This window comes from Neodiprion pinetum, unplaced genomic scaffold, assembly GCF_021155775.2.
Source record: "Neodiprion pinetum isolate iyNeoPine1 unplaced genomic scaffold, iyNeoPine1.2 ptg000137l, whole genome shotgun sequence".
Classification (NCBI taxonomy): Eukaryota; Metazoa; Arthropoda; class Insecta; order Hymenoptera; family Diprionidae; genus Neodiprion; species Neodiprion pinetum.
The window spans coordinates 37,307-49,308 of NW_027184490.1; positions in this window are offsets into that span (position 1 = coordinate 37,307).

The window sequence follows — 12,002 nt, forward strand, 5'->3', positions numbered from 1 at the left end:
TCGCGTGCTCCCTAAGTCGGTGGTCCGTCTAGAGTTCGGGGAGCCGTGTGGAACGCGCAGTAAAACTGCCACGTTACAATACATATATATATACATATATATACATATATATATATATATATATATATATACATATATATTTTAATTTTGAATTTACTTCTGAAAATAAAAAGAAATTTTCAAAAAAAAATTTTTTTTTGCCTAATTAAATTCATTAAAAATTAATATAATCATTCAAAAAATCCTACGTATTTTCAAATTATTTGCTCACATAACAATTGAATATAAATAATATCTGTTAGGGAAAATAATTTATTCAAATCAATTATTTGCTCATTTTATTGAATTATTTAACTTAATTACCTCCATTTATATCCAATTAAATTATTGCATAATATACATATGTTACGTGGGGGTGAGGGTGGAACTGAGCGGTGGTAGTTAATGATTAATTGAATAATCTCGCTCCCACGCAACGACAATGAATAATAATTAAAACTAAGAAAAAGACTTACCTCTCGATAAGCCGGTAATTTGTAGGATCGTGTTGCCATAGACCTGTACAGGTCTGTGAGGTTTGTTTAAATTGTTGAGGCAATTACAATAATAAAAATAGGAAGAAGGTCGTTCAAAATAAATGATTAATATAATTTTACTGGTAAAAGATGAAGTATATTCTATTTCGATTTGGTTATTGAAATGTTTGGTAATAATCAATGGTGATAAATATATATGTATGAGCCGAAAATAACAATTTATAAAGTCTTCAAGTTTATAAAAATCGTGTGTTATACTATTCTAGAGGATATTATTATTTGGTACCAGGAACATGTACTCTGAACGATGGTTGTAACTAGCTGGTCGTGATTATTGTATGGTATCTCTCTTTTTAGATTATCTTAAATCGATTATATATATATAATTGTTAAGTCTTATTCGTTAATTCTTGGAAACAATAAGTACAATTTAATTGGGGGTAGTGAAGCTAGCCATCAATTCTAGACTTGGTTTTTGTGAATTTACTGAAGTAGTTTTTGATTATCAAGGTGAAACAAGAATTCGTCTAATTTCGAAGATTAACACTCGGATTGACTTAGCTTTTTCGGTGAATCGGTCGACGAGATTGAGAGCCGTCGGATCGTGTTCGTCTGCGTCGGTAGAATGCTGGACCAGGGGCCTCACCTCAAATTTGGAAGAGTTGATGAATTGAATGATGTTGAACGTTGGTCACTTAGTCTTTGTGAATTTAGAATGATATCTTGTTATCGAAAGTTTGAAAGTGTCTGTTTTCTGATTTTGATGATAAGTTAAAATTGATTGGAACAATTAATTATTAAAAACGATAGGGTGATTATTATTATTTTTACTTAAGATTACCTGATTCGCTTGAATCAGGGCCGAACTCAATTTTAACTAAGGAAAATGGAATATCATAAAAATGTCTATTCGCGAAATGACGAGATTTAGTAAAGCACAGAAAAGATGGAAACGTAGAAGATAGTGAGTCTTTTGCAGCTAACAGAATAACTGAATGCTCGAATTTAACGAATTAGCGCGAGACTTTAGGCCGGTCACAACTAAGATTTTCCAAACGCTACTCTTGCTCGAGAGGGCTAATCCGGGTTTACGTCCACGCACTTCGCGACTTGACAGACGAAAGACGCGGCTTCTTGGGCCCGAGGGTCCAAGGAGCTGCAGTTGTAATTAGTTACAACGGTAATTAGCCAATGAGGTGCGAGGGCGTCCTCCTGGCGCCCAAATCCACGTGGTCAGCGTTACTTCTCGCTCTTCGACGGTGTTCCGACGATTCTCAATCTCGTCGGTGACACATTGAAGATATGAACAAAATGTATTTACATGCAATGTTCACACATTCATTCATACATTCCAATAAGTAATCTATTTTAATTTGGTGGTTCTAAAGGTAGTGGTTTATCCTAGTTATTGATTATAGTTTTAACTTAAAAAGAGGGATATTTCCAGGCTGAGCGCTAATGATGCTAATTCAGCAGTCTCCTATCTCAGTTCTTGGTACCAGTTAAATAAAATAAAGTTGAACCTTATACTAGGGATCATCGTTGGTCTCTACGTGACTTTTGCCAGGAGGGGTGGAACTCGCTGTTATTAGAATATGAGATTTGATGAAATGATATCTGTGCGGTGAAGAAATTAAAGAAATGAAATGAAATGGAATTTTGAAAAAGGTACGCCAAGGCGGTACGTCGGGGCGTAACACATATATATACATACGTACATATATAATCATATACATATATATATATGTATATACATATATATACATATATATACATATATACATATATATATACATATATATACGTATATATATATGTATATATATATACATATATATTTTAATTTTGAATCGACTTCTGAAAAAAAAAAGAAATTTTTGAAAAAAAAATTTTTTTTTTGTTAATTAAATCCATTAAAAATGAATATAATTATTCAAAAAATCTTACTCATTTTTTAATTATTTGCTCACATATGAATCGAATTTGAAAACATTACTCATTAGAAAAATAAACTATTCGATCAATTATGTCCTTTTTTTATCAAATTATTTGACATCATTACCTCCATTTATATTTATTTATATGAATGTATAATATATATACAAATAAATGTATTTATATTTAATTATATTATTGTATAATATACAAATATATATGGATATATATTATGAATTTTAAATTACTTTCAGAAAAAGAGAAATTCGAAGAGAAAAAATTTTTTCACAATGGATAAATTTATTAAAAGTTGATATAATTATTCAAAAAATCCTACGTATTTTTAAATTATTTGCTCACATAATAATTGAATATAAATGATATCTGTTAGGGGAAATATTTTATTCAAATCAATTATTTGCTTATTTTATTGAATTATTTAACTCAATTACCTCCATTTATATCTAATTAAATTAATGAATAATATACATATATATACATACGTACATATATAATAATATACATATGTATGTATATATACATATATATACATATATATCTATATATGTATATATATATATATACATATATAGATATATATATATTATAATTTTGAACTTACTTCTGAAAAAAAAAAATTTCCTCGTTAATTCAATTCATTAAAAATAAATATAATTATTCAAAAAATCCTACATATTTTTTAATTGTTTGCTCACATACAAATCGAAATGAAAATATTATTCATTAGAAAAAATAATTTATTTAATCAATTATGTCCTTTTTTTATCATATTATTTGACATAATTACCTCCATTTATATTTAATTATATGAATGTATAATATATATACAAATAAATGTATTCATATTTAAACCCATTATCGTATAATATACAAATATATATAGATATGTATTATGATTTTCGATTTACTTTGAGAAAAAGAGAAATTCGAAAAAATAAAATTTTTTTACAATGGATAAATTCGTTCAAAATCAATATAATTATCCAAAAAATCCTACGTATTTTTCAATTATTTGCTCACATAATAATTAGAATGTAAATATCATCAGTCAAGACGGATGATTTATTTAAATCAATTCTTTCCTTATTTCATTAAATTATTCAACCCAATCACCTCCATTTATATCCAATTATATTAATCTATAATATACACATATATACATATATACATATATAATAAAATACATTTATATATACATATATATATATATATATTATGATTTTGAATTCACTCTCAAAAGAAAAGAAATTTTCGATAAAAAAATTTTTTTTACGATAATAGAATTCATTAAAAATAAATATAATTATTGACAAGATCCTGAATATTTTTTAATTATTTGCTCGCATATTAATTGAAATAAAAGCATTATTCAGCAAGAAAAATAATTCATTTAATCAATTATCTCCTTTTTTTATTAAATTATTCGACGTAATTACATCCATTTAGCTTTAATTATATGAATGTACAATATATATACAAATAAATGTATTTATATTTAATTATATTATTGTATGATATACAAATATATATATATGTATATTATGAATTTCAATTCACTTTCAGAAAAAGAGAAATTCGCGAAAAAAAAAACTTTTTTCCAATAGATGAATTCATTAATAATTAATATAATTATTCAAAAAATCCTACGTATTTTTCAATTATTTGCTCACATAATAATTATAATGTAAATATTATCAGTTGAGACGAATGATTTATTTAAATCAATTCTTTTTTTATTTTATTAAATTATTTAACTTAATCACCTTTATTTATATTCAATTATATTAATCTATAATATACACATATAAACATATATACATATATAATAAGATACATATATATATATATATATTATAATTTTCAATTCACTTTCAAAAGAAAAGAAATTTTCGATGAAAAAATTTTTTTTACGATAATGAAATTCATCAAAAAGAAGAATATTATTATTGAAAAGATCCCTGATATTTTTTAATTATTTGCTCGCATATTGATTGAAAAGAAAATATTATTCATTAGAAAAAATAATTTATTTAATCAATCATGTCCTTTTCTTATCAAATTATTTGACATAATTACCTTCATTCATATTTAATTATAATAATGTATAATATACATCGAAATAAATGTATTTTTATTCAATTATATTTATGTATAATATACAAATATAAACATATATACATATATAATGGTATACATATACATATATATATTATAATTTTGAATTCACTTTTAGAAGAAGAAAAATTCACAAAAAAAAATTTTTTCACAATAATTAAATTCATAACAAATGAATATGGTTATTGGAAAGATCCTGTATATTTTCTAATTATTGGCCCACATATTAATTGAAAAAAATATATTATTCATTGAGAAAAACAATTTATTCAATCAATTATTTTCTATTTTTATTGAATTATTTGACTGAATTACCTCCATTTATACTAAATTATATTAATGTATAATATATATATAAGTGAATGTATTTATATTTATTTATAATCATGTATAATATTTAAATATATACATATATATATATATTATGATTTTTAATTTACTTTTAAAAAAAGGGAAATTTGAAAGAGAAAAAATTTTTTTACAGTAATCAAATTAATTCAAAATGAATATAATTATTCAAAAAATCCTATGTATTTTTTAATCATTTGCTCACATATTAATTAAAATATAAATATCATCCTTCGAGACAAATGATTTATTTTAATCAATTATCTCCTTATTCTATTAAGTTATTTGACTTAATCACCGCCATTTATATTCAATTATAATGATGCATAATATTTAAATATATACATATATATGTATTATGATTTTCAGTTTACTTTAAAAAAAAGGGAAATATGAAAAAAAAAATCTTTCTTACTATAATTAAATTCATTAAAAATAAATATAATTATTCAAGAAATCCTATGTATTTTTTGATTATTTGCCCACATAATAATTAAAATGTAAATATCATGCGTTAAGAATAAGAATTTATTCAAATCAATTATTTTCTATTCTGATCAAATTAATTGACATAATTACCTCCATTTATATTTAATTATATTAATGTATAATATATATACAAATGAATGTATTCATATTTATTTATATTAGTGTATAATATACACATATATATCAATTACGATTTCTAATTTACTTTCAAAAATAGAGAAATTTGAAAAAAAAAAAATTTTTTCACAGTAATTAAATTCAATCAAAATAAATGTAATTATCCAAAAAATCCTACGTATTTCTCAATCATTCGCTCACATATTAATTAAGATATGAATAATATTCGTTAGGAAAGATAATTTATTTGAATTAATTATTTCCTCATTTTATTGAATTATTTAACTTAATTACCTCCATTTATATTCAATTACATCAATGTATAATATACGTATATATACATTTATACATATATAATAATATACATGCATATATATGTTAGTGTGGTCGTTAAAAATTAAAATCTTTGCGGCGCCCGAAAAAATCCTTCCTTCTGATGAGAAACTACGGGGAAAATTTTGCTTTTGCGATTTAAACAAAAATAACACGTGCCGACGGCCAATTGAAGTTAATTTTTCGATAAAATTATGGTTTTTTTTTTTTAATTTGTCTCAGTAGTTAAGTTTGGGTAAAAATCATCAAAAACGGCTTGTAGAAAATTAAATTCTCTACAAAATTTTTTTTTTATCACCATATTTAGAGCTAAAAATTCTGTTTTAGCTGTTTAGCTCTAAATATAAATTACCATATTTAGAGCTAAAAATTCTGTTTTAGCTGTTTAGCTCTAAATATGGTGATAAAAAAAAATTTTGTAGAGAATTTAATTTTCTACAAGCCGTTTTTGATGATTTTTACCCAAACTTAACTACTGAGACAAATTAAAAAAAAAAACCATAATTTTATCGAAAAATTAACTTCAATTGGCCGTCGGCACGTGTTATTTTTGTTTAAATCGCAAAAGCAAAATTTTCCCCGTAGTTTCTCATCAGAAGGAAGGATTTTTTCGGGCGCCGAAAAGATTTTAATTTTTAACGACCACACTAATATATATATTATAATTTTGAATTTACTCCTAAAATGAAAACAAATTTTGAAAAAAAAAATTTTTTTTTCGATAATTAAATTCATCGAAAATAAATATAATTATTGAAGAGATCCTGTATGTTTTTCAATTATTTACTCTCATAATCTTTGGAATAAAAATATTATTTATTAGAAAAAACAATTCATTTCAATCAACTATTGCCTTTTTTTATTTAATTATTTGACTTGATTATTTCCATTTATATTTAATTATATCAATGTAGATTATATATATGAATGAATGTATTTATATTCAATTATATTGATGTATAAAATGAAAATTCATACATACATATATATATTACGATTTTCAATTTACTTTTAAAAAAAGAGAAATTTGAAGAAAAAAAACTTTTCCACAGTAATTAAATTCATTAAAAATAAATATAATTATTCAAAAAATCCTGTGTATTTTTCAATTATTTGCTCACATATTAATTAAAATATAAATATTATCCGTCAAACGAAATAATTTATTTGATTCAATCATTTGCTTATTTTATTCAATTATTTAACCTAATTACCTCCATTCATATTCATTTGTATTAATGTATAATATACATATATATGTATATATATATATACGTACATATATATACATATATACATATATGTATACATATATACATATATACATATATATGTATATATATGTATATAATACATGATCATAATTGAATATAAATGGAGGTGATTAAGTTAAATAACGTAATAAATTGAGGAAATAATTAATTCAAATAAATTATTTTTCTTAACTGATGATATTTATATTTCAATGATTATGTGAGCAAATAATTGAAAAATACGTAGGATTTTTTGAATAATTATATTTATTTCGATTGAATTTAATCATTGTGGAAAAATTTTTTTTTTTTAAATTTCTCTTTTTTTAAAAATAAATGAAAAATCGTAATATACGTATATGTATATATTTGAATATCATACATTAAATATACTTGAATATAAATGGAGACAATCAAGTCAAATAATTAAATAAAAAAAGAAAATAGTTGATTGAAATCAATTGTATTTCCTAATAAATAATATTTTCATTTCAAATAATATGCGAGTAAATAATTGAAAAACATACAGGATCTTTTCAATGATTAAATTTATTTTCAATGAATTTAAGTATAGTAAAAAAAATTTTTTCTTCAAAAATTCTTTTTTTTTTTAGAAGTAAATTCAAAATTATAATATATATATATATATATGTATACTATACATTAATATAATTGAATATGAATACATTTATTTATATGTATATTACACATTAATATAATGGAATATAAATGGAGGTATTGAGGTTAAATAATTGAATGAGATAAGAAAATAATTGATTTAAATGAATTATTTTTCTCAAATTGAAGAATAATGAATTTTGAAAAATCGAAAGTATAAAATTGAATGAATAATCATTTATCTATCCGTATGTTTTCTTGAAACCTTATAATAAGTTCCAATCCTTTGTATAAGCGTTCCAAATTACAATTCATAAAGTAAATCAAATGGCATTTTCTTAATGAATAATATTTTTATCTCAATTAATGTGTGAGCAAATAAGTAAGAAATGTATAGGATTCTTTTGATAATTATATTTATTTTCAATAAATTTAATTAATGTAAAAAAATTCTTTTCCAAAAATTTCCCTTTTTGTAAAAGTAATTTAAAATTTATAATATATATATACATATATATATAAGTTTATACATGTATATGATACATTAATATATTGTACATTAATATATTATACAATAATATAATTGAATATCAATACATTTATTTACATACATGTTATACATTTATATAGTTGAATATAAATGGAGGTAATTAAGTTGAATAAGTTGATAAAATGATGAATTGAATAATTTAAATGAATTATATTTCATGAATTGAAAAATAATTAATTTCTAAGAATTCAAAATACTAAATAAATAAATAATCTTTTATCTATCCGTACGTTTTCTTTGAACCTCATAATAAGTTCTAAACCATTGTATTAATGTTCCAAATTACAATTCATGAAGTATATTAAATGACATTTTCTCAATGAATGATATTTTTATTTTGATTATTATGTGAGAAAATAATTAAAAGATATGTAGGATTTTTTTAATAATTATATTTTTTTTTACTTGATTCAATTAATGTAAAAAAAACTTTCTTTCAAAAATTTCTCTTTTTTTAAAAGTTAATTGAAAATAATAAAATATATATATATTTATGTATATATATGTTTATATATATACAATAATATACATATATATTATACATTCATATATTATACATCAATATAATTAAATATAGATACATTGATTTATATATATGAGTATATTATAAACAATAATATAATTGAATATGAATGGAGGTAATCAAGATGAATGATTTGATAAAATAAGAAAATAATTAATTTATATAAATGAGTTTTCTTAAATTAAAGAATAATTAATTTTCAAAAATTGAACATACGAAATAAATAACTAATCATTTATCTATCTGTATGTTTTCTTTGAACCTCATAATAAGCTGTAATCCATTGTATAAGTGTTCCAAATTACAATTCATGAAGTATATTAAATGGCATTTTCTCAATGAATGATATTTTTATTTTGATCATTATGTGAGCAAATAATTGAAAGATATGTATGATTTTTTGATCAATTATCCTTTTTTTTATTCGATTTAATTGTTGTAAAAAAAAATTTTTTTTTCAAAAATTCACTTTTTTTAAAAGTAAACTAAAAATTATAATATATATATATATATATATAGAGGTATATATATATATATATATATATATATATATATATGTATATATACAGTGCTCCCCCCCTAAGATATCCCTCTGTAAGATATTACTTCCCCTCATTTTACTATCATTTGCCCGCAATTCGGCTTCCCCACTGTACTCAGTGTTGTTAACTTGCGCATGCGCGTAAGCCGCTACTATAAGTCAGCTGTCTACATATACATAGATATACTTATAGATAGTCAAGTGATATTCGTAGTATTAAGTATAATCAATAATTAGATCGATAGTAAATAAAAAACTATCTAATGTCAAGCGATAAAAATAATAACTCTGTAAAGCGTAAACAACCGACAGCGGTACCCGTTTCGGTAAAAGTAAATGCCTTAAAAGAATTGAGTAATGGAACCCCAAAAAATGTTATTGCTCATAACCTCAATGTTACTGAGCAAACAGTAAAACAGTGGGAAAAAAATAAAAAAAAGTTTGATAATTCAGTGACGGAATATGGTGATGAATTACGCGCTTCTTTTAAGTATTTCGTGTGTCACTGCGCATGCTTCTATTTTTAACAGCCCCACCTTTTAAGAGTAGAGGGAATACCTCTCTAAGATATTTTTCCTGGAACCAGAGCCCCGAGTCTGAAATCTTAGGGGGGGAGCACTGTATGTATATTATACATTAATATATTTGAATTTGAATACATTCATCTATATACATATTATACATTTGTATAATCGAATATGAATGGAGCTAATTAAGTTGAATAATTTGATAAAATAAGAGAATAATTAATTTAAATAATTTATCTTTTTTAAATTGAAGAATTATTAATTTTTGAAAATTGAACGTACGAAATAAATAAATAATCATTTATCTATCCGTACGTTTTCTTTGAACCTCATAATAAGTTCTAAACCATTGTATAAATGTTCCAAATTACAATTCATAAAGTATATTGAATGACATTTTCTCAATGAATGATATTTTTATTTTGATTATTATGTGAGAAAATAATTAAAAGATATGTAGGATTTTTTTAATAATTATATTTTTTTTTATTTGATTTAATTATTGTAAAAAAAATTTTTTTTTTCAAAAATTCGTCTTTTTTCAAAAGTAAACTAAAAATTATAATATATATATATATAGAGGTATATATATATATATATATATATATATATATATATATATATATATATATATATATATATATGTATATATATGTATATTATACATTAATATATTTGAATTTAAATACATTCATCCATATACATATTATACATTTGTATAATCAAATATAAATGGAGGTAATTAAGTTTAATAATTTGATAAAATAAGAGAATAATTAATTTAAATAATTTATCTTTTTTAAATTGAAGAATTATTAATTTTTGAAAATTGAACGTACGAAATAAATAAATAATCATTAATCTATACGTATGTTTTCTTTGAACCTTATAATAAGTTCTAATCCATTGTATAGATGTTCTAAATTACAATTCATGAGGTAAATTAAATGGCATTTTCTTAATAAATGATATTTTTATTTCAAAAAATATGTGAGCAAATAATTAGAAAATATACACGATTTTTCAACAATTACATTTATTTTTAATGAATTCAATTATTGTGAAAAAAAATTTTTTTTTTCTTCAATTTCTCTTTTTTTAAAAGTAAATAACAATTATAATATATATGTACGCACATAATATATATATATATAATATAAATATAAATATATGTATATGTATATACATACATATTATACATTAATATAATTGAATATAGATACATTCATTTACATGTATATGTATATCATAAACACTAATATAATTGAATATAAATAGAGGTAATTGAGTTGAATGATTGGATAAAATGAGAAAATAATTAATATAAATGAATTACTTTCCTTGAATTGAAGAATAATTAATTTCTAAAAATCAAAAATACGAAATAAATGAATAATCAATTATCTATCTGTATGTTTTCTTTGAACCTCATAATAAGTTCCAATCCATTGTATAAATGTTCCAAATTACAATTCATAGAGTAAATTAAATGGCATTCTCCTATGAAAAATATTTTTATTTTAATTATTATGTGAGCAAATAATTGAAAAATATACAGGATTTTTTTTATGATCATATTTATTTTTAATAAATTCGATTAATGTGAGAAAATTTTTTTGTTTTTTATTTCTCTTTTTTTAAAAGTAAATTAACTATTATAATATATATATATATATATATATAAATATATATATATAAATATATGATATATATATATGTATGTATACATACATATATATTATACATTAATGTAATTAAATATAGACACATTCATTTATACATATATATGTATATTAGAAACACTAATATAATTGAATATAAATAGAGGTAATTGAGTTGGAGAATTTGATAAAATGAGAAAATAATTGAAAGATGTATAGGATTCTTTTATTAAATATATTTTTTTATTGATTGATTCGATTATTGTAAAAAAAATTGTTTTTCAAAAATTTCTCTTTTCTCAAAAGTAAATTAAAAATTATAAAATATATATATATATCTATATATATGTATATATTACAATAATATAGTGTACATTGATATATTATACAATATTATAATTAAATATAAATACATATACTTATATACATATTATA